This window comes from Watersipora subatra, chromosome 4, assembly GCF_963576615.1.
Source record: "Watersipora subatra chromosome 4, tzWatSuba1.1, whole genome shotgun sequence".
In the NCBI taxonomy this organism is placed as follows: domain Eukaryota; kingdom Metazoa; phylum Bryozoa; class Gymnolaemata; order Cheilostomatida; family Watersiporidae; genus Watersipora; species Watersipora subatra.
In genome coordinates this window covers 22,182,267-22,205,896 of record NC_088711.1, presented here as the reverse complement: position 1 = coordinate 22,205,896, position 23,630 = coordinate 22,182,267, and the positions used below count along the sequence as shown (strand labels likewise).

The 23,630-nt window shown below is 35.3% G+C and overlaps 1 protein-coding gene and 1 long non-coding RNA gene across 2 annotated transcripts in view; one reads left to right on the top strand and one right to left on the bottom strand.

Moving 5' to 3' along the window:
* Positions 1-924: 924 nt before the first annotated feature.
* LOC137393141 (nucleobindin-1-like) overlaps positions 925-23,630 on the top strand; it is a 54,720-nt gene continuing 32,014 nt past the window's right edge. The window contains exon 1 of the mRNA XM_068079566.1: positions 925-948. The gene's annotated coding sequence lies outside the window, so the exon portion shown is untranslated. The remainder of the gene's footprint in view (positions 949-23,630) is intronic.
* LOC137395285 (uncharacterized) lies at positions 11,033-12,073 on the bottom strand. Its single transcript, XR_010978469.1, has 3 exons — positions 11,939-12,073; positions 11,342-11,441; positions 11,033-11,061 (listed from the first exon to the last, which is right to left on the bottom strand). It is a non-coding gene; the product is annotated as an uncharacterized lncRNA (long non-coding RNA).

The window sequence follows — 23,630 nt, the reverse complement described above, 5'->3', positions numbered from 1 at the left end:
TGAGAAATGTCATGCTCTGGTGCTGTTTAATACACATTCTGAACAAACTGTAAAAAGCAATTTGATTATCATCACTTAAACTTTTACACAGGTCCCTGAATTAGAGGGTCGGAGTAAACATAAAAAACAGATGCTCAAGTTGGCTGAAATTGAGGCGATTCTATGCACTCTGCCTGCAACCAGTGCCCCGGTGGAGTCATGGGGCATGATCAGTATTTAGTCATTGGGCGTCATCATGCGCTCCCATAGATAGAGGGTGACCCCAGCAACTTTAGGAAAACTGCTATTTTGTAAATGTAACCACCAAGCACATCAAAAAACTGTCCTATGATATATAATAAAATAAAACTGCAACAATCAATTTTTGTTTTATTTCTAAGCATGTTTTGCGTAGGAAGTTACCTAACAAAATTTATGTGGGTGAGCAACTGACGGTTGATAGACTGGTGATGACTGGTGAACAAGTGATGAATTGATAAAAAATTGAGTTTGGCTAAATAATTGAACCGATTCATTGGAAGTTAGGATAAGCTAAATAATTGACAATTGAATTGTAGTGTTTTGATTGTTGCATAGAAATGAATCGATTCTTACTTGATATGATGCAAAAAAATTGAGAATGAAACTGTTTATTTTTTGGTGAAAATTAAATTGAATCATTTTCAAAGCCTTTAAAACATCTCTGATATTTTGGCGAACGCGATGACTAGAATGGGCAAGTTCACGCATTATGAAGAGACAGCAACAATGTTATCAAACTCTATTCATAAAACTACACGTTATTACAACTAGTTTGTGAGCACTCCTTTTATTGCATGATCATTATGTACTCATGTACTAGCTTAATGTGAGCCATATCAATGCGTTACTTAGATTTATGCAATCACTACTAATGGCCACTAATGCGCTAGCTTTGTGTAATCACTACTGAACTGCTAGCTTTATTAGGTAATCTCTACTAATATGCTACTTTGGTAGAGCTAACACATTAACAGAGCTTGTAGTATTGTATGAAATGCAAGCATTACAAGATACACAAGATGCGTTTCCCGGTTGGGCAGAATGGTTGACAAGAGCTTTGCACAATGCGTATATCAGTGTTCTATTCATTGTAAGGTGCGGACGAGTATAACTTGAGTGGCTCAGAACCTGGTCAATTGACGGGGGAATTTTCTGTTTTTGTCACATGTCTTGCACATGCCCAGTTGCATGTATCATTGCAGTTCATGTATCATGATTTCGTGACAAGGTTCTGAGCCACTCCAGTTATTATTAATACTCGTCCGTAAGGGTGCAGTTGAGGCTATGTTTGTCGGAAATGGACTCTCTAAAAAACACCTTCATTTGTAGACTGAGAACTTACATGTTTGATACACGGTTGATTGCGAAGAGCCTAGATTTTGACGTAAATTTACTGGGGACAGCCCTATGTTCCGCAGGCCCTATGTTCCGCAAGGCCCTATGTTCCGCAAATCGCTACGGCTCAATCAGTAAATTTATTGCTGTCTAGACGTTGCGGACGTAAAAGTGACTGATGATTCGTCTCAGCACATTAGCTCTGCCGATGTTTCTCACGCAAGAATACAATAAACAAGTTTATGTAGGAATGGGTACTGTATAAGTTGTCCAAGCGATTGTATTATAATTAAATTAAAAAAAACTAAAGCCTGTTTTCTGATTATTTAATTTTGTAAATATAATCAAAAAACGTATATTACTCGCTGATTGTTAATGAAATCATCAAAGCATATCTTCCTCACTGAATAATAACATCTATAAAATCATGAAGGCCTATGCTCCTCATTCAATATTGCGCAGTATACTCGCAAGGGCTGATGTTCATCACATAATATTTTGCAATGCACTCAGTAAGGTATATGTTTCTCACTCAAAAATATTACAAATATAATTCTATATTTGTAATTATTTTATTTAATATAATGTGATTAAATTTATAATTACAATATATTCTGTATTGTCTTGTATATAAACTCTGCATATAAGTCTTGCCGTGAAGCAATTTCTGTTTGCTGCCAGTATGATTTTATTTTGCTACTTGTAATTACCCTCTCTACATAACCGTTTCGCTATTTACATCTGACAATCTCACCTACAGATGGGGAGTTTCCTTCTCATGAAATATAATTGAAGGTATTTATTTTTGCCTGCAAATAGAAGCGCAAATAATATTATATTTGATATTAATATTATTTCAATGAAGATTAACTAACTACAAATATAATCATGAGGACCTATATTTCTCACTCGATAATAATATAAATATAATGATTGAAGCCTAAGTTTCTAACACAGTAATAGTATAAAAATCATCATGAGGACCATGTTTCTCACTCAATTATTTTATAAAAATAACCATGATGGCCTATATTTCCATTTCATATTGCGCAATATAGTCAAAAGGCCTCACTCGATATTGTACAATACACTCGCTTCGGCCTATGTTCCTCGCTTCGTATTGCGCAATATAATCAAGGGGCCTATGTTCCTCACTTCATAATGAGCATATTATACTCCCTTGGGTCTATGTTCCTCACTCGAGATTGCGCAATATAATTAAAGGGCCTATGTTCCTCACTTCATAATGAGCATATTTTACTTGCATGGGTCTATGTTCTTCACTTGAGATTGCGCAATATACTCAAAGGGCATATGTTCCTCACATCATAATGAGCATATTTTACTTGCTTGGGCCTATGTTCCTCACTTGAGATTGCGCAATATACACAAAGGGCCTATATTCCTCACATCATAATGAGCATATTTTACTTGCTAGGGTCTATGTTCCTCACTTGAGATTGCGCAATATACACAAAGGGCCTATACTCCTCACATCATACCGAGCATACTTTACTTGCTTGGGTCTATGTTCCTCACTTGAGATTGCGCAATATACACAAAGGGCCTATATTCCTCACATCATAACGAGCATATTTTACTTGCTTGGGTCTATGTTCCTCACTTGAGATTGCGCAATATACGCAAAGGGCCTATATTCCTCACATCATAACGAGCATATTTTACTTGCTTGGGTCTATGTTCCTCACTTGAGATTGCGCAATATACACAAAGGGCCTATATTCCTCACATGATAATGAGCATACTTTACTTGCTTGGGCCTATGTTCCTCACTTTAGATTGCGCAATATACACAAAGGGCCTATATTCCTCACATCATAATGAGCATATTTTACTTGCTTGGGCCTATGTTCCTCACTTGAGATTGCGCAATATACAAAAAGGGCCTATATTCCTCACATCATAACGAGCATATTTTACTTGCTTGGGCCTATGTTCCTCACTTGAGATTGCGCAATATGCTCAAAGGGCCTATATTCCTCACATCATAATGAGCATACTTTACTTGCTTGGGCCTATGTTCCTCACTTGAGATTGCGCAATATACACAAAGGGCCTATATTCCTCACATCATAATGAGCATATTTTACTTGCTTGGGTCTATGTTCCTCACTTGAGATTGCGCAATATACACAAAGGGCCTATATTCCTCACATCATAACGAGCATATTTTACTTGCTTGGGCCTATGTTCCTCACTTGAGATTGCGCAATATACACAAAGGGCCTATATTCCTCACATCATAATGAGCATATTTTACTTGCTTGGGTCTATGTTCCTCACTTGAGATTGCGCAATATACACAAAGGGCCTATATTCCTCACATCATAACGAGCATATTTTACTTGCTTGGGCCTATGTTCCTCACTTGAGATTGCGCAATATACACAAAGGGCCTATATTCCTCACATCATAATGAGCATATTTTACTTGCTTGGGTCTATGTTCCTCACTTGAGATTGCGCAATATACACAAAGGGCCTATATTCCTCACATCATAACGAGCATACTTTACTTGCTTGGGCCTATGTTCCTCACTTTAGATTGCGCAATATACACAAAGGGCCTATATTCCTCACATCATAACGAGCATATTTTACTTGCTTGGGCCTATGTTCCTCACTTGAGATTGCGCAATATACACAAAGGGCCTATATTCCTCACATGATAATGAGCATATTTTACTTGCTTGGGTCTATGTTCCTCACTTGAGATTGCGCAATATACACAAAGGGCCTATATTCCTCACATCATAATGAGCATATTTTACTTGCTTGGGCCTATGTTCCTCACTTGAGATTGCGCAATATACACAAAGGGCCTATATTCCTCACATCATAACGAGCATATTTTACTTGCTTGGGTCTATGTTCCTCACTTGAGATTGCGCAATATACACAAAGGGCCTATATTCCTCACATCATAATGAGCATATTTTACTTGCTTGGGCCTATGTTCCTCACTTGAGATTGCGCAATATACACAAAGGGCCTATATTCCTCACATCATAACGAGCATATTTTACTTGCTTGGGTCTATGTTCCTCGCTTGAGATTGCGCAATATACACAAAGGGCCTATATTCCTCACATCATAACGAGCATATTTTACTTGCTTGGGTCTATGTTCCTCACTTGAGATTGCGCAATATACACAAAGGGCCTATATTCCTCACATCATAACGAGCATATTTTACTTGCTTGGGTCTATGTTCCTCACTTGAGATTGCGCAATATACGCAAAGGGCCTATATTCCTCACATCATAACGAGCATATTTTACTTGCTTGGGTCTATGTTCCTCACTTGAGATTGCGCAATATACACAAAGGGCCTATATTCCTCACATCATAACGAGCATACTTTACTTGCTTGGGCCTATGTTCCTCACTTTAGATTGCGCAATATACACAAAGGGCCTATATTCCTCACATCATAATGAGCATATTTTACTTGCTTGGGCCTATGTTCCTCACTTGAGATTGCGCAATATACAAAAAGGGCCTATATTCCTCACATCATAACGAGCATATTTTACTTGCTTGGGCCTATGTTCCTCACTTGAGATTGCGCAATATGCTCAAAGGGCCTATATTCCTCACATCATAATGAGCATACTTTACTTGCTTGGGCCTATGTTCCTCACTTGAGATTGCGCAATATACACAAAGGGCCTATATTCCTCACATCATAATGAGCATATTTTACTTGCTTGGGTCTATGTTCCTCACTTGAGATTGCGCAATATACACAAAGGGCCTATATTCCTCACATCATAACGAGCATATTTTACTTGCTTGGGCCTATGTTCCTCACTTGAGATTGCGCAATATACACAAAGGGCCTATATTCCTCACATCATAATGAGCATATTTTACTTGCTTGGGTCTATGTTCCTCACTTGAGATTGCGCAATATACACAAAGGGCCTATATTCCTCACATCATAACGAGCATATTTTACTTGCTTGGGTCTATGTTCCTCACTTGAGATTGCGCAATATACACAAAGGGCCTATATTCCTCACATCATAACGAGCATACTTTACTTGCTTGGGCCTATGTTCCTCACTTTAGATTGCGCAATATACACAAAGGGCCTATATTCCTCACATCATAACGAGCATATTTTACTTGCTTGGGCCTATGTTCCTCACTTGAGATTGCGCAATATACACAAAGGGCCTATATTCCTCACATCATAATGAGCATATTTTACTTGCTTGGGCCTATGCTCCTCACTTGAGATTGCGCAATATACACAAAGGGCCTATATTCCTCACATCATAACGAGCATATTTTACTTGCTTGGGTCTATGTTCCTCACTTGAGATTGTGCAATATATTCAAAGGGCCTATATTCCTCACATCATAACGAGCATATTTTACTTGCTTGGGTCTATGTTCCTCACTTGAGATTGCGCAATATACACAAAGGGCCTATATTCCTCACATCATAATGAGCATATTTTACTTGCTTGGGCCTATGTTCCTCACTTGAGATTGCGCAATATACACAAAGGGCCTATATTCCTCACATCATAACGAGCATATTTTACTTGCTTGGGCCTATGCTCCTCACTTGAGATTGCGCAATATACACAAAGGCCTATATTCCTCACATCATAACGAGCATATTTTACTTGCTTGGGTCTATGTTCCTCACTTGAGATTGCGCAATATACGCAAAGGGCCTATATTCCTCACATCATAACGAGCATATTTTACTTGCTTGGGCCTATGTTCCTCACTTGAGATTGCGCAATATACACAAAGGGCCTATATTCCTCACATGATAATGAGCATATTTTACTTGCTTGGGTCTATGTTCCTCACTTGAGATTGCACAATATACTCAAAGGGCCTATGTTCCTTACTTAATAGGTATTTCAAAAAAGCAGCAACAGAACCAAGTACATGTAGTTATATCTAGCAACTAAATGATGACATTGTCTAGTAATTTATTTAGTGGAAACTGGTAAAATATCCTCATGTGACATTAGTGCCATAAATTGCAACAAGTGCTTGTTAAAAAGGTTTCTACACCTCCTCTTTCTACTTTACATGTTCTACTCTTCACATGCCTAATTTAAATAAAAGAAATGAGCTAATCGATGTAATAATATATTATGTAACTATAATAATAAAATGTGTTTTAAACATCTACCATAAACAAACTAGCCAAGTAACTAACGGATTATTTGGATATTATATAGCCGATATATTTAGGATTTTATCTTGTTCTAGCAATTTCATCTGAGAGCCCCAACAGGTATGAACTATTTTTTAATAAATAATTTTACATACAAAAAGTGTTCTCTGACAATCAACTGAATCGATAAATACAATATACAATAGATTTTTATGAAGTGACTGCGGCTAATTTTAAATTATTTCATTCACAGCATATTTTATCGCTCGCCAATAGCTAGTTATTGTTCGCTTTCCCTGCTCCAGCTGTCTCTTGAGTTTTTGGATTCGTTCTTCTAACCTTTGCCACTTTTTGCGCCTGCGAACTATCAGTTTCCCTGAAATGAAAATTATTGCATATAAATAAAAATGCATTTGAAAAGCGTTTAGGGTATATATATATATATGGTTTGCCAAAGAAGGTAGATTATAATGATCGTTCCTATATTTTTTCGTAAAAAGACAAACCTTTTTCAGCAGCTGCGGCTCGTTGTTTATACAACACTTCTTCATCTTTTAGACATGAAATGAGAAGCCATATCGAAGGGTGCTTCCTTCCAACGACGTCATTGAAATGGCTGTACCAGGCTAGGCATAAAAGACAAACACTGCTGAATAAACTCATAGTATGATTAAGCTATATGAATGATCTTTTTTAATCCAAAATTTCGGATAAAAATTGCATACAGCTTTTATTTTTTTTGTGGAAGCTTATTTCTGATTTACAGCAGATTGCTGTATGCTCACGAGCCTTTTAGGATCTTAACCTAAATACTGGGGACTGCACATTCGCACTGTCGTCTACGTAATGTTTGATATGCACATATGCAGTAAAATACTTAAAGTTTGTAGTGAAGGCAGCGGCTTTTTGAACGCTTCTCTTTTTTATTGAATTACTTTGAGGAAGACAAAATTATAAATTGAGTGTCAATAAACTTTGCTGGTTTTCAATATGTTAAAACAGCAGAATAATATGAATCAGAATCAAAGGATATTGGCACATGATGTATCATTATAGAATATACTCTTAAGAATAAAAATCTGCCTGCATACTGCTGGCGAGAATTGTTTTGCTGACAAATATTTTTGTTAACAAGATTCAACATATTCCACAAATGTAAACAATATGCAATAACTGGGGAAGCCGAATTTCCAAGCATCACTAATATTGTGTAAAGGACGATGTCTGAGTTTTTTGATATTGTAATTTGTTTCAGCTTTTTATATTCACCTTCCACATAGTTGTTAGTCCGTGTGCTTATGTCTCGAAAATATACATTCCATACACTGATTGGAATGACTCCGTGTATAAAGGTATCATGGAAATATGCTAGTAACATCTCCATGGCTGGGAAATGTTTCGTCGCCTCCCTTACAGCTACTGAGCTCTTTAAGCTACTACAATAAGAAATGAGAAAACATTAATTAAGGATTCAGATGTCATCGAGAAAGCATGGTGGAAATCATACTATGAGATGTTTGGTTGGATTTATAGGTGGCGAACTCAAACGTTTGCTGCATTTGCTCTCTTGCAAAATATGTACTTTGTAAAACTGTTTCATGGCAATTGGTAGCTCATATTTTTTGGTTGCTTTGAATTTACACTGAAGTTATATTATACTTATAAGTTATATTATTTTTGACGAAGCCAGATGAAAGGTTTCATCCAATATATTCGTTAGTAATAAAGTGATGGTTAATCCTATCAATGCCATATTTCAGAAAACAGGCCTATTTGCTTTTAAACCAATTTTTAATGCACACATCTGCTGATCAGCATTTGTTCATGTTGAAAATGGTACTATAACCCTTTCTCTGTGACCTTACATCATTATTGTCTCCTACTTGTACGTTTAGATAATTTATATCTTAATAAGCCAGTTCATTGCATAATTAGTCATCGCACCTGTAACAGTTGTTGCCTGGACTTTGTCTAATAAAGGCGTTTAACTTGAGAAAACTATCCAAGGATATATACATTTCACAACCCAGTTTCAACTGTTCAAATGATTATCATGTTTTAAGGCAGACCACGTTTTACTATAGGAATTTCAAATGAAATAAATAAACATATATAACAATAAAAATCTTCATTAAACAGTCATGCTAATTTAATACAACTCACTCAAATGCCCCGATCACGTGATGTGGTGGAAGGAAACCCATACTTGATAGCTTTTGTACAATATCTTGTACATTACAATCTTTCTGGTATGCGGATTTCAGACCAAGCACTGCCACCTTCCGAGAAACACTCTGGGTGAAGTGGAAATAGCACCCACATATTGCTACATTGGGCCATGCTGATTTTACCGCTTCGTGGAGACTAATCTCGAAATCACAAACAACCTCCAGAGCATTCATTTCTTCAGTGCCCTTGGCAACCTTGAGCATCTACAAATTTATAAAGTCATTCAAATTCAGGCAGCAATTTGGAAAAATTACAAAAAAACTTTTAACATGGTATAATTATTAATAATTAGCGACCATACATTGTAGGGCACATTTAGCTTAGATTTTATGATAGGCAATAATGTGTAATAAGTATAAGATGGTTAGCAATTATTCAACACTGCTGAAGCTTTTGCTAGGAGTTATTCATCAGAGCCGCTTGAGCGCGATAAGTGTAAGAAGCTTTCTAAAGGATTGAACCCTCTGTGCTTATCCATTGACTAATAAGCCGATGCGGTCTAAAAATAATTGGCCAACGGGCTTTCATTTCCATTAGGAGTACATGTACATAATTTAGTGATATGTAATACAGTGTCTCTAGTAATATTTACTAGAAAATAATAATATTATTACTAAAGACACTTTTTAAATCAAACACTCGGGCTGTTATCATCAGCATAAGCTAATCTGAAGCAACAAGTTATTGTTTTTAATAAGATTCAATTTCAATATAATAAATAAAACCACCAAATTATTTGCGTTTTTTAATTGTTTAATGTGTTTTAATCCGGATAGTCATTTAATTTTCACGTGACTGTATAGAACTGTGGTTCCGGTGACGGTTAGTGGGACATAGTAGTTGGACTATATTGTACTAGGCGGATAGTCCAGTACACGTAATGAAGAGTCAAACATCGATCAATCAGGCTTACGGTCTTCAGCAGCCTCATGAAAATTTAAAAAGATCTCGTTGATTCAGTACATAATGCAGCGTTTTATAACCATGCAGGCAGTAATACCTCAAATATATTTAAGAAATCAATGATGAGCTCTGTAGATTAAAACATATAGGGCGTGTGCCTACAACGTAAATAATCGCTTCCAGGAACCTTTACATAATAGAGATTTTACGTTATAAGAATAGTAAACTACATGTATATTGCCTAATCCATTCCAATATCTTTCCAAACTCACCCCTTAGTCATACAAAAAACAACATTTTAATTTGTCAGCAGTATTATTGATTTGCAGCGACAATGCTCATTTACAACGATTTGCTTATTTTTTCTAAACAGCAAAGCCTATTCAACAAAGTGAAACTAATAGCAAATGTTTCAGACATCTAAAAGTAAGCAAAGCAAAAAAATATATTTTTACTATAAAACTAGCGGCACTACCTGTTCGTAGTCTATCTGTATGCAGGGGTCAAAGTTAGTATAAAATATACCTTTCGGTGGTACTAAAACTCGTGACATTCAGATTAGTAGATTGACGCTGTAACACCTGCACCAATCGATCTCCCTCAAGTATTTCTGAATAATTGCGCAGCTACCTTATCCTCAGTTTTGTCGACACATCTGACGATTTATCTCGACAATTTAGAATGTCACAGAAGCTATACATATGTAATAGTAATGCATTCGGTTTGTTCTTTTGCAAGTGTGGCGAGATGTGCTGCCATTCGAAGATAATTTGAGAACTCACCCGACTTGACTCTCTACGTTATATTTTTTTATGGTGTGCGAAACAAAAACTTCACATAAATTCCAAATAGCGTAAAGATTTAAGTTATAGAAGTGTTTACTATACTGAATGATTTTTATTTATTAAAACTCAATATCATCAGATTCACCATGAAGCTCATTTTGTAACATTGGCCCTCTTATATACACTAGTATGTAACTATATACACTAGTATGTAACGATATACACTAGTATGTAACTATGCACACTAGTATGCAACTATGTACACTAGTAAGTAATGATATACACTAGTATGTAACTATGTACACTAGTATGTAACTATGTACACTAGTATGTAACTATGTATACTAGACAATGAAGAAGTTGGTAATCAAGATTGCTTATCTCCAAGAGACTGTTATTCAAAGAATACTACCTCCTTATACAGTGTTGTACTTTTTGAAGCCAACAAACAGAATATTGTAGGCACCACTGTATCGGCAACAGTGGCATGGATGGAAACAATCTGCCGATATGGAAATGGTGCGGCTTTAAAAGTTCCATCAATGTAGATGGTCTGCGAACTCCTGGCAATGTCAAGGCTTTTTTGTGTGGCGAAAATCAATATTCCAGTTTTGTTGTTCTATAAGTGAAAAGTAATTAGATTGAAACTAACAGCTATACAAAATGCCATTTGACAATTAATAGTTAAAACTTTGCATTTGAGATGAGTAATTTCAATAGTAATAGAACACGCCTTCATTAACTCACTAAAAATTACAACTACTATTTTTGTCTGGTGGATAGTTGACTCACTTACCATTGTTAAAATATTTTATTATAACAATGCCTTGGGTTAGATACCACGTTTTTGAAAGTAACTGCGAGGACATAAAGAATTATATTTTTAGAATTATACTTACTTGGTAAAACATAAATGGCCGGTTATCATGGGTACATTGCCACTCTAGTGGTATCTGGACTTCGTCCAACAGTTTTGGGATTTTAGGGAGGTTGCTTGACCTGTTAAAAGCAAACTTAAATAAAAACTGTAAAAAATGATGAGCAATCACAATATTGCATAATGTAGAATAGGCAGACTTCAAAATAGGCTGAACACTATGAAAATTAATAACAAGTAATGAGTCAGGATTGAAAAGTTCACCATTGTTAATTCAAAGGTATAATACCCTGATTTCAACCCTCATTACAAACTTGCGAGCTAGGTGTGTTTTTAATGTTATTCTTAGATTATGGTAGCTTTGTTAAATGCACATTGCCATCTGAGAAAAGAATAATATATATTTTATTCCATCAATTGTATTAAGCTTCACTAACTAAACTAAATTCTTCTGAATTCAGCGATTTGTTTATTTAATATGGAGTAGCCCAACAATTTCTCGACACTGCGAAAAATGGTGATCGCCCATACAGTTCAATATTGTTATTATTATTAAGTGTTAACTAGTTATTAGTTAACACGTTACTAAACTAACGTGTCAGTAGCAGCCTCAACCCACCTTGCTCTCTTCAGCACACTAGAAACAGCGCCATACTCAGGGAATTCGGCATGCTGTACAGCCTCTTTTGCGTATGTCCTTTTCAGCGTATCAATTGGGTTCAATAAAACCAACTTCTCTAGAATCTGTCTTTGCTTATCATGCCTTATTTTGCCTTCATTGGGAAGATGGCTATAGTCTTCTGTGGCATTCACCTTAACAAAATCACCTTCACGGGAGACAGAGTATCACTGAGTCGTTATCCATGCCCCACACTGAAGCCAGCATCTCCAACGAGTTGAGCTCACGAGGTTGCGGTTACGCTGGTATCGATAGCCATCGTATGTTAACACATAACCACCTCTGTTTCCGCGAATGACTTGTCCCTAGAAACCATATCAAATTGCTGTACTGACCAATACTGAACTACAGTGTTCCCCTCACTTTTCGCTGTAAACGAGGACTGAATATAAGGATCAATAAGTACATGTATGGGCTAAAATTTTAACACAAGAATACATGAAATTATTTTTGAAATTGGAGTACAGTAAATTTTTACCCTAAATTTGGAGTAAATTAAATTAAAAAAACGTGAATTGAGAATGCAATAAAAAGCTCAATATAAAACTTATTGTAGCACTAGTTTATGACAAACACTTCGGGTTTTACCGAAGACCCCCTATCAAATATAGATGCTCTGCTACTTTACAGTTTTGTTTCGGCTTGGACTAATCGTCAAGTCGTAATCTGATCATGTGACCCAATACTTCGAAAATAATTTTTGAAGCACTTTTCGATTATCACAGGTAACCAACAGGCTCGTCATGATTATCAGACAATGATATGTACTCATTCGAGCTAAGGTTGAAAAGTTTAGCGATTTTTTACGGTAAGTTATAAGATATCAGTGCTAAAAATGACAGCATTACAATGACGATAAAACAGACACGTAAGAACATTAGACATGGTTTTATTGAATGCGTGAAGTGTATTTGTGAAAATATTTTGACAAATGAGATTGCATGAAAGTGTAAACAGAAACCATCCTGTAATAACTACGTCCCAATTAAGCCGTTTTGGAAAGCAAATTCATACTACGGCGGTCTCGTGTGGCTGCGATTAACTGTTCGTTTTTGAGCTTTTAAGAGCTTGTAATCACATTTCCACATATTTGGCACCTAAAACACAACAGAGTAAGACATGGTGAATCTTTTCATATCAAATAACTGTAATGTGAATGTTATTCAAGTCAACCTTTAAAATCTTAAAGACATCGTCACTCTAAAGTATTCGTTTCGCGTAATCTTCTGAGATGAAATTTTAAAATTCATTATTTACCTCTAGCTTAGTCGCGGGTTTCGGTGTACTGGTCCGTGGAATATGAGGATAGCATTCCTCCTCATCTATTACGCTTTTCTCAGAAGGCAGTGCCTCAAGAAGAGATCGAGCGAATAGCATTCTGAGTCAAATTGTTAATGACTTAAAGACATCGTCACTCTAAAGTATTTGCTTCGTGTAATCTTCTGACATGAAATTTTAAAATTCAATATTTACCTCTAGCTTAGTCGCGGGTTTTGGTGTACTGGTTCGTGGAATATGAGGATAGCATTCCTCATCGTCTAGCATGCTTTTCTCAGAAGGCAGTGCCTAAAGAAGAGATCGAGCGAATAGCATTCTGAGTCAAATTGTTAATGACTTAAAGACATCGTCACTCTAAAGTATTTGCTTCGTGTAATCTTCTGACATGAAATTTTAAAATTCAATATTTACCTCTAGCTTAGTCGCGGGTTTTGGTGTACTGGTTCGTGGAATATGAGGATAGCATTCCTCATCATCTATTACGCTTTTCTTAGAAGCCAGTGCCTAAAGAAGAGATCGAGCGAATAGCATTCTGAGTCAAATTGTTAATGACTTAAAGACATCGTCACTCTAAAGTATTTGCTTCGTGTAATCTTCTGACATGAAATTTTAAAATTCAATATTTACCTCTAGCTTAGTCGCGGGTTTTGGTGTACTGGTTCGTGGAATATGAGGATAGCATTTCTCATCGTCTATTACGCTTTTCTTAGAAGCCAGTGCCTAAAGAAGAGATCGAGCGAATAGCATTCTGAGTCAAATTGTTAATGACTTAAAGACATCGTCACTCTAAAGTATTTGCTTCGTGTAATCTTCTGACATGAAATTTTAAAATTCAATATTTACCTCTAGCTTAGTCGCGGGTTTCGGTGTACTGGTCCGTGGAATAGGAGGATAGCATTCCTCTGCATCTACGCCTACATTTTGTAGCAGCTCCACAGACTCTTCTGATACTTGCCGTCGTGACTCCTCCAGTAGAACAACATCTGTTGACTGAAAATATTCAGCAACTTATAGCTCACCGCTAGCAGACTCGAGAGATTTTGATTAATTTGCAAAGCTTAAAAATGGTTTTGCGCCAGACCAGACAAACAAGTAACATTGTGAAATTTAACTTACCTTTCTTCTGGACGTAACTGGCACATAATGGTTAAACAAAAAGTTTTTCCATCAAAGTCAGTCGAACTGAACATGACATCAGCAACAGAAGACTTTGTTGGACGGACTCCTCGGCCAACAACTAAGCGAGACAGGGCGGGCGTCTGAAGTGTTGTCTGAGCAGGATAAAAGGTACGAATCGGACAGCCAACAACAGCACTAATAGCATAAATTGAGCTTATGCTTTGCCAGCATCCCAGTTGCGCAATATCCGTTACCAGCTGTTCAGCACTCACTATGTCTACCTCCGCACAACGACTGTAATTTGAAGAACAGTTATGATAGAATTTAATATTTTTTAATTTCAAATTAGCATTATTAAACTATTAAAAACTTTTCTGGATTTAACTAAGACTATACATAGGAAGTAATAAATGGGAGATTACTCTTCCATGTAAGACATTTAGTAAAATGTTAGTAGCCTTTTAATCAGTTAGGGTTAGTTATACTGCCCTGAGCAAGCAACTCCTATCTTAATTGTTGTAAATTGTTCAGTACAAGCACAAACGCGTTTTAGTTAAGCTCGGCAACAGTATTAGCAGTATTTCAATTATTTACTCCGATTTATTATGGTTAGATATCCAATAATCTTTATCAGAAATTTTTTTTTGTGAAAATTCAAAATCAAAAGAGTTATTTTACTTAGAGCGTTTTGATTGCCTAAATTGACATTTTACAAAGCTGGCACTAGACAATCTCAACGGCAGTTAAGCCGTTATAATAGATTGCTTAATTGGACTGGTTTTTCATTGTTACTTTGCCACAAGGCAAATTGTTATGACTGGATTATCAAGGGATTACAAGTTTTAATATGGATCATTAATCCAGTCAGCAGAAGGGTAAAGGTTGCAATTTTTATTACTAAATCACTCAACACAAGGATTAAAGCTCTGTAATAACCATTCTTCAGCTCAAAAGTTAGGAGATGATCAAAGATTTAAGACTCACTCAAATCTGATGTTATGATATAAAAGGAGTAAGTAACATAAAGGTAATAATAAGATCAAATGCTTTTATCTCTAATGATTTAAAACTAACAATTGACTGGAATAGTTGCAGTATTTCAAGAAAGCAAAAACTTTCCATGTACATTTAATTAAAATAAACTCATCAAATCTCAAAGCCAGAATTTATGATCTAAACTTATGTCACTTGTCTGGTCATAATAAATATATTATGATAAGACATATAGCAATAGAATTGAGGCCTTAGCAGTGCACTATTGTGTAACAGCTGCCTTAGAAACAACAAAATATATCTGCTTCAGTTTCGCTTTCCATTGTTTATATACTATATGGTTACATAATGCTGCTCATAATGCCCAGCTTTGTGTTTGTTCAGGCCAATAAAACTGCCCTATCTGCAGAAAGGGTGTTTTGATTGCCACTTTATGTGTGGTGAATGTGGATAGGGCGTTTTGCACATAGTGAAAAGGGCTATTTCTGGTGGTCTCAAAAGTATTAAATTTTGGGACATGTTACATCTCAGCCTACCTCACATATAGACACAAAAAAGTGAATTTTGGAAAAATTGTCAAATAGGGTGTTTTGCTTGCTTAGGGCAGTATAATAATAGCCTAGTTAGTTATATCTAAAAGCCTCAAGTACTGCTGCTCCTATGTAGATATATGTGATTGAGTCTATTAAAACTCTTATGTGCATCAAGCTTTGTTTTTAGTTCTCTTACTGTTAAACGCATATTGTTCACTGTTTTTAATGAAACAGGTAAAAATCTCACAATAACTTCTATTGAAAATGTGTAACAAATAATTCTACTAAGATCAGCTCAAGCATAAAAGGATTATCTCTATGTCTAATAACAATACTGAGCGTGTTTAATCTTGCAAATCTAATACATTGACAGCTTAATGGATTAAATTTGTTGTAAACATTTTGTAGAAACAGATATAATGGGCGATTTGAAACTTCTTAAATTTATGCTCACCTGGCATTACCGTAACTCTCTTTATGCGCATGAACTTCAAATACTCCAAGCAGACGAAGCAATAAGTGAAACCTGTCACTACTGAAAATTCCTAGTGAGAGAGCTCTAAATAGGCAGTTTCCATCACCAACTACATAGAGGGGAATGTAGTTGGTAGCCACTACCGGAAAGTAATGTTGGAGAATGCTAGTGGAAACGTTGCACATCTTCATGCCTAGATAATAGAACAATCATAGCATTTATCTTTAAAGCAACTGTTGTAGTTAAGGAATTTTTTGACAAACTGAAAAGTGTTCACACAATCTGATATTTAGAAGACAGCTTTTTCATATGCCGGTATTAAAAAACTATCAAAATAAACTAGGTAGTTAAATATCCGATTTACTAAACATTTAGGATTTTACAAAATGTCATCAAAAGTCTTGATTCAAGAAGGCTTGTTCAACATCTTCAGACGTAGTATTTCAATAGTGGACACAGAAGATGTCTCAATAAAATACAAGAATATTAGCAACTCTTTTGGATGCAGCTTTACTGTGATAGAGCTAAAGCATGAGGAAGACAATTATTCTGATTATAATATTCTGATTAGCCGAAATCCCGAAAAACAGCTTATAAACAGTGGCAGGTAATGTAGTTGCCTGCCATTAGCCTGGTTCATTGCCAATGACTAATTTGAGCAAGCTAACTTACTGATAAGAGTCGTGAGAGCAAGCTTTAGTGAACTGCGGAACACAGAGTGCTATGCGTATGTTAACCCAGAAAACGACTCATATTGCCTGGTGAACGGGAGGTTCCGAGATAAAATCTTCTGCATTTATTATTGCTAGATACTAATCACTACAGTTGGACTCACTACAGTTGGACTCACTACAGTTGGACTCACTACAGTTGGACTCACTACAGTTGGACTCACTACAGTTGGACTCACTACAGTTGGACTCACTACAGTTGGACAGACTGAATGAGAGACGATAAACTTTGAGATTTATATAGATAGATTTGCCCATGGTTTTGCTAAATACATTAGTCAACAAATCAAAAAGATTTACCGAGCTTCCAGAAGACTCGTAGGCTTTTATATTTTTTGGACCTTTTCTTAACAAATTGATTTTGGAAACACCTGTTGCTTACTACACATGACCTGGTTGTTCTATGTCAGCATGCATTCGCAAGACAAGGAAAATAAAAAACTTATCTTTGTGAAAGTTCTAGCATTAAATAATTGTTTACTGTCCTCACCTTCAGGATTGTCTGGCGACATTTTGGGGAGTTGAATGCCATGCACTTGAACCAGCTTCTGTTCATTTGTTATATTTGTGTACTTACTGGTACAAATTCTAAAAAAAAATCGGTTGTATATAAAATTGGTATGAATGATTTTCGTGGGAATTAAGGTAGAATATTAAAGGTGAAGCTTTCGCAATAACCACTATGAATACCCATATAATTAATAAAATTTTAATAATGACAAGGCTTAAAGTTCTTCAATGGCACACATCTTGATCACTTCATAGACACTAGCATTGTTAAGGTGTTTGAAAAAGACTAGTTTTAAGAAACTTACCGTTGCAATGCAGCTTCGCAGTCGTATTCTCCTTTACTATTTAGACTACATGCAATGCAGCGGAAATAGCTTGCCTTGCGCTTGAAATACGCGTAATCTGCTGACGAAGGTTTGCTTAAATAGTGAAGATGGATCCAGCTATTACAGATATCACACTGTATCCACAAACCAGTGCGAACAGTCTTGCAGATGGAACAGAAGGTAGAGAATGACTCCATCGTGAGACTAATGGACTACAACAGCAGTTAAATGTTATGTACCACGGTACACTACTTACGTAAACACATAGAATATGTATCGGCTAGCCTGTTTCTTTATAAGTACACAACAAATACATAAAATGGAAATCGGAACGCATTCTTGCAAATATATTAAGGTGATATATATATATTTAAAGTATTATATATATATATATGTATATATATATAAATTATCTTGTTGATATATATATATATATATAGATATATATATATATAAATTTGGTAAGAAATTTATTAAAATTTGACTAAGCAAAAATTACTAAAAGTTTCGTATTACACAAAAGGTGTGTAACACTCATCAGATAAAATGCTTAGACATTTGACTAAGCATTTTATCTGAGGAGTGTTACACACATTTTGTGTAATACGAAACTTTTAGTAATTTTTTGCTTAGTCAAATTTTAATAAATTTCTCACCAAATTTATAGTAAGCTCTACTTTAGTATCGAGCACTTTATGCTGACTTTTAGCCTATACTTTATTGTATATATACATATATATATATATATATATATATATATATATATATATATATATATGTATATATATATATGTATCCGGGGTGAGGAAACAATTATATGTATATATGCTTGCAAAACTGTGTCTGATTAAACAACAAAAGTATAGAGAAAAATATTAAAGATGAATCATTGAAAATGATAAACAAGCCTGTTGAGTCTTGTCTCCTATATCTAAGGTAACTAATCTAAGGTAACATCATCTTACCTTGTATGTTCTTAAATCAGTGGATATGTGACGAATCAGGTTGATGATCAAATGGAAAGAATGAACATCTGCCAGTCCTATTTTATACTGATTTGATGCACATATTAGAGAGAAGAAGTAGGTCATGCAATCATGGGCCAATAAAATCGGCAGCAGCTTATTTTGTCCACTGTCGTATATGAGACATTGCCCTAATTCACCTACTTATTTTGTCTCTGGGCAGTTACCTTCAATTTAACAATAAAGGTTCTACTAGATGATAGGCCTGCATCTTGCAATACTACATTATAAACTGGGACATACATTATACGGTCTTACATAAATTTGTTTTCAAAATAGCTAGAAATAATACGGCAATGTCAAGAATGACATGATAGGTTATTTTCTTTCAACATTAGTTTTGTATGGCAAAGCATTCATATGTTAGAGCAAATCTTTTCATAAAACAATTACATTGTATTTAGGTGGAAATTCAACAGCCTGAAAACCAATAATACTTCAGACTCTACAGAAAAACAAAATCAATAAATAAAATAATTTAACATTAAATTTACAAAGTGATTATTAATCAAAAGCAGCTTATGTTGGTAATTTAATTTTGAAAAATGTGAACATTGATGTAGGCTTTGCAATCCTTGCGTTTGATGGGAGAATAGGTCATAAAAGTATATGACATAGCTCACTGTAAACTCACTAGATATAGTTGAATTGCATCAAAATAATGTTAGGATAGATTTTTATTGAGAATAATTTGGTACAGTTTATACTTTACACTTTATTCTTTATTCTTACTTGCCTTTTTATTTTAATTTGCAAAGAGACAATGTTTGTGAAAAATCGACCTAATTTGATGGCATTACTTTGTGTTTTCACACAAACACTTGCTGAAAATCTCATGGTATGTTAAAAATATTGCACATAGCAGTGATGATAAACCTTATCAAAGTATAAACTCACTTTTAAGAACTTCTGAATTAAATTATTAAGTCAGAATTACAAATGTTAATTATTACAAATGTTTACAACTGTACATAAATGTGACTGCAATAAAACAGTTTGTTGACATACCTTCTTTGAACCAAATGCTGAAGAATTTGTTAGCACTATTTAGCAGGAAGTATTGGGTCACATGATCAGATTACCACTAGCTGATTAGACCTGGATGAAGCAGAACTGTAATGTAGTGAGCATCTATATTTGATACAGGCTTTCCCGTAGAACCCAAAGTGTTTGTCATAAACTAGTGCTACGAGACGTTTATATTGAGCTTTTTATTGGCCTTTAATTTCATGGGATACCATCACGTGTCAAAACAATAACCACAATGTTTGAGTATGTCATCGAAATAAAGAGATTCCAAACTACAGCGTTTTCGTGATGAAATGTTTGTTTTTTTTTTAGCTTTTAAGAGCTTGTAATCACATTTCCATATATTTTGCACCTACAACACAACAGAGTAAGACATGGTGAACCTTTTGATACCAAATAACTGTAATGTGAATTTTGTTGCTAGTCAACCTTCAAGGTTTCCCAACCAATGGCTATACTAACAAATGCTCTTGCTCTTATATTTTTACCATTATTTTGGCAACATCTTATTACAATCGCTTTTAGATTGTTAATGACTAATTGTGCTCTTATAATAGTTGTGTAATGTTCCAAATTGATGGTTCGATTGTAATAAGCATTTGCTGGAATATTGGGGTTTCCAAATTTTTGATATTTCCTATTTTCTCACCAATTGTAACAACAAGTTGAAGAAAACTTTTTATAGCAGCTTTCATATTATTTATTACTGTGCGTACCGATAAAATTGGTCAATATTCCCAAACCAATGGTTAAAAAATCATACACACTTGTGGTTATATTTGAACCAGCAAACTAGCAACAACAAATCTCATTGGCCTTGAGATGCTTTCCAACTGCAATTGCATTTGTAATACAGTAATTGCCGGATGTTCCCAAACTAATGGTTTAATTATCATGGACACCTGTGGTGATGGTAGAGCCCGCGTTAGGCATCTTCTACTTTATATTTGGATATAATTATGTCATGTTAAAACAATACTTATGTTCACACACGTGCTCACCAATTTAATTTTAGGGACAGGAAAGTTGTACATTCTAACTAAAGTGGTAGAAAAGCTGTCTTCCATGAAGAAATCGGTAATGGTTTGCTGTACCGCAGGAATGGCATGCGATGTGCTATCAAAGCTCGGTACAAAAGCCCGAACTGTACATGATGTTTTTGGGCTCAAGGACGGAAGGTTAATAGGCTCATTCAAACACATCCATGACTTCTACAAAAGTTAATCTGTTCCTAGAATATTAGTAATAACAAGAGTTACATGTTGATTTTGTTAAAAAAAGTAAATATAAAATTTGTTATGCGATAATCTATCGTTATTGCCTGCGAGTCGACCTCTATTTACTTGTTATTTTTTAACTAATTCTTGATGTTACAATGCATGGCAAAATGTTTCTGTTTAGATATTCAGTATCACAGTTGCTGTCACTGCTCAAGGACCAGCATGATGAATACTACAGCATTAGGAAGTTAAGGTTTGTATTTACGTAAATATATAAAGTGATATCATACTGTGCATGTTTATACAAACTTTATGTTGACATATCATAAAATAGTAGGCTATGAGGACAATGGCTTACTTGATATTTGTCATATGTGACAAGTAAAACCAAATCAACTCTCATTCCGTGATCATTCCTGTGTTCAGCATGTGCAAATATCTTTTTGTTTCGCTCATTCTTGGAAATTGTTACATCCTAACAAATAAAACTTTGTCTTTTATAACTTCTAATCAGAATATTGAGCATATCTGTAGCTGTGATATGTGTGAAATATGTCTATCTCAACATTGAAATATTGCGATATCTCCTCTATATGACAGCTATTATTCCATTCAGAAGATTGTGTAACAGATCTACATACGTTTTTATTAGTGTTCATTTCTTAAGACATTCATTTACATAATAACTGCACTAAATCCACCATTACACCTGGACACGATCTTGTAAAGCACAAAGTTGCCATCTGCGTCAATTTTAACCTTCTTTGTCTGACCATTGTGCCTGCAACAAAATTGTAATAGTATTACTTATTATTTATGTCCTTTTTGTATCTTGTGCTTGGCTCATTATACAGTATTATTAGTGACTATTATGCTACCAACACTATATAAAGGAATGCTGACGTTTTATTAAGAGTGTGATCATTGTTAGCCTTGTTAGCCTGTCAGTACTCATGATAGTTTTGCTAATAAATGCTTATAAGACCCAACACTCTCTCTCTCTCTCAAGAAATCTTTAGGAGTTAAAAGCCACCTTAGAGCAGCGTATCGCGCTGTTACATATGCCATATTTTATAGTTATGATAAAATAGACTGGACATCATTGGACAACTATTACTGCTGACAATGGATTTTTATTAGAGGTCATAGTTGCTTTTGATATACTAAAGGAAACTAAAATGCTACAGATAGCCATTTCGGGTGCGTGTGCCGGTTTAGCCACTTCCAGAGCATTTCATTCAAGTTCATGAGCCTGTATTTGGGCATAGCGTAGTAGCGTTACTCATCAATCTATATTTAGAGATTGCCTGCAAACATTTGGTTTGTCAAACAGGTGGGTCTAATGAAAAAATTCTTAGTAATCTTTGTTCAAAGTTCAACATTGTTGAACAGTTGATGATTACGATTTGTAGATTAGTATTAATAGACACCCATAGGAAGTACGAGCAATCTAAATGTTGGACTTGGAGTGGAGTGATGATGAGGAAATCACAGCAATTACAGAAGAAGAATTTCTAGATCAGGGTCCTGGTGATTTTGGGATCTTACGGACTTTGACTGGGAATTAGATTTAGCTACAACTTTAGCAGATCACTTGTGAAAATTATTGCCAAATCACGTTTTGCTAACTACCACTCAAAGACCCTGTACTAGGAGTAGGGCAATTCTACTTCATTGTATTCTATACAAAGGACAATGTTTTAATTGCTGATTAGTGTTTCAACATTTATGCGTTTAAATGCCCTTAGTAGTTGAATATATTGGTGAAACACGAGTTTTATTCAAACCGCAATTTCGTGCTACTTTTTCATATTAAAATTTTTTTAATCATTTTTTTAAGCATCACGTCAGTCCACACTTTATTGTCATTATCTGCCATAATGCCAGATATTAAAAGAAATTCCTTGCCTCTAGGAGGAGTGCAGCGCATATTTGTTGGTGACCTCTTTCCTCTGGCTCCAGTTGCCAATCTGATCAATGGAGACATTGGCGAGCCTATATATAAGCATGTAAACATTTCTGCTTATATTCCTCAGAAAGCGAATTTAGTTGAGGTAGCATACAACTACTGACCACATCATAATATAACCCAGTATTCTGCACTAAACTTCAATACAGTCAAACCTCAGCACTTACAGTAAATTCTTTCCAATATTCAGCTTTTTTCAAAATTCTTGTTGAAGCAAATGTTCTTACGAGAAGACATTGTTATTTGTTCAATTATTTTTTGAGCAAAAACCTCATGTAATTGGAATGCTGTTGCAAATAGTAAGAACAAGGGATATGATGTTAGCCAATGCTGTTAGAGAGACAAGTGATGGTTCAGTTTCGGCAGAAACCATGGAATTCTTGAAGTCCAAATGCAGACCTCTTACATGTTCCGATCGAGGCAA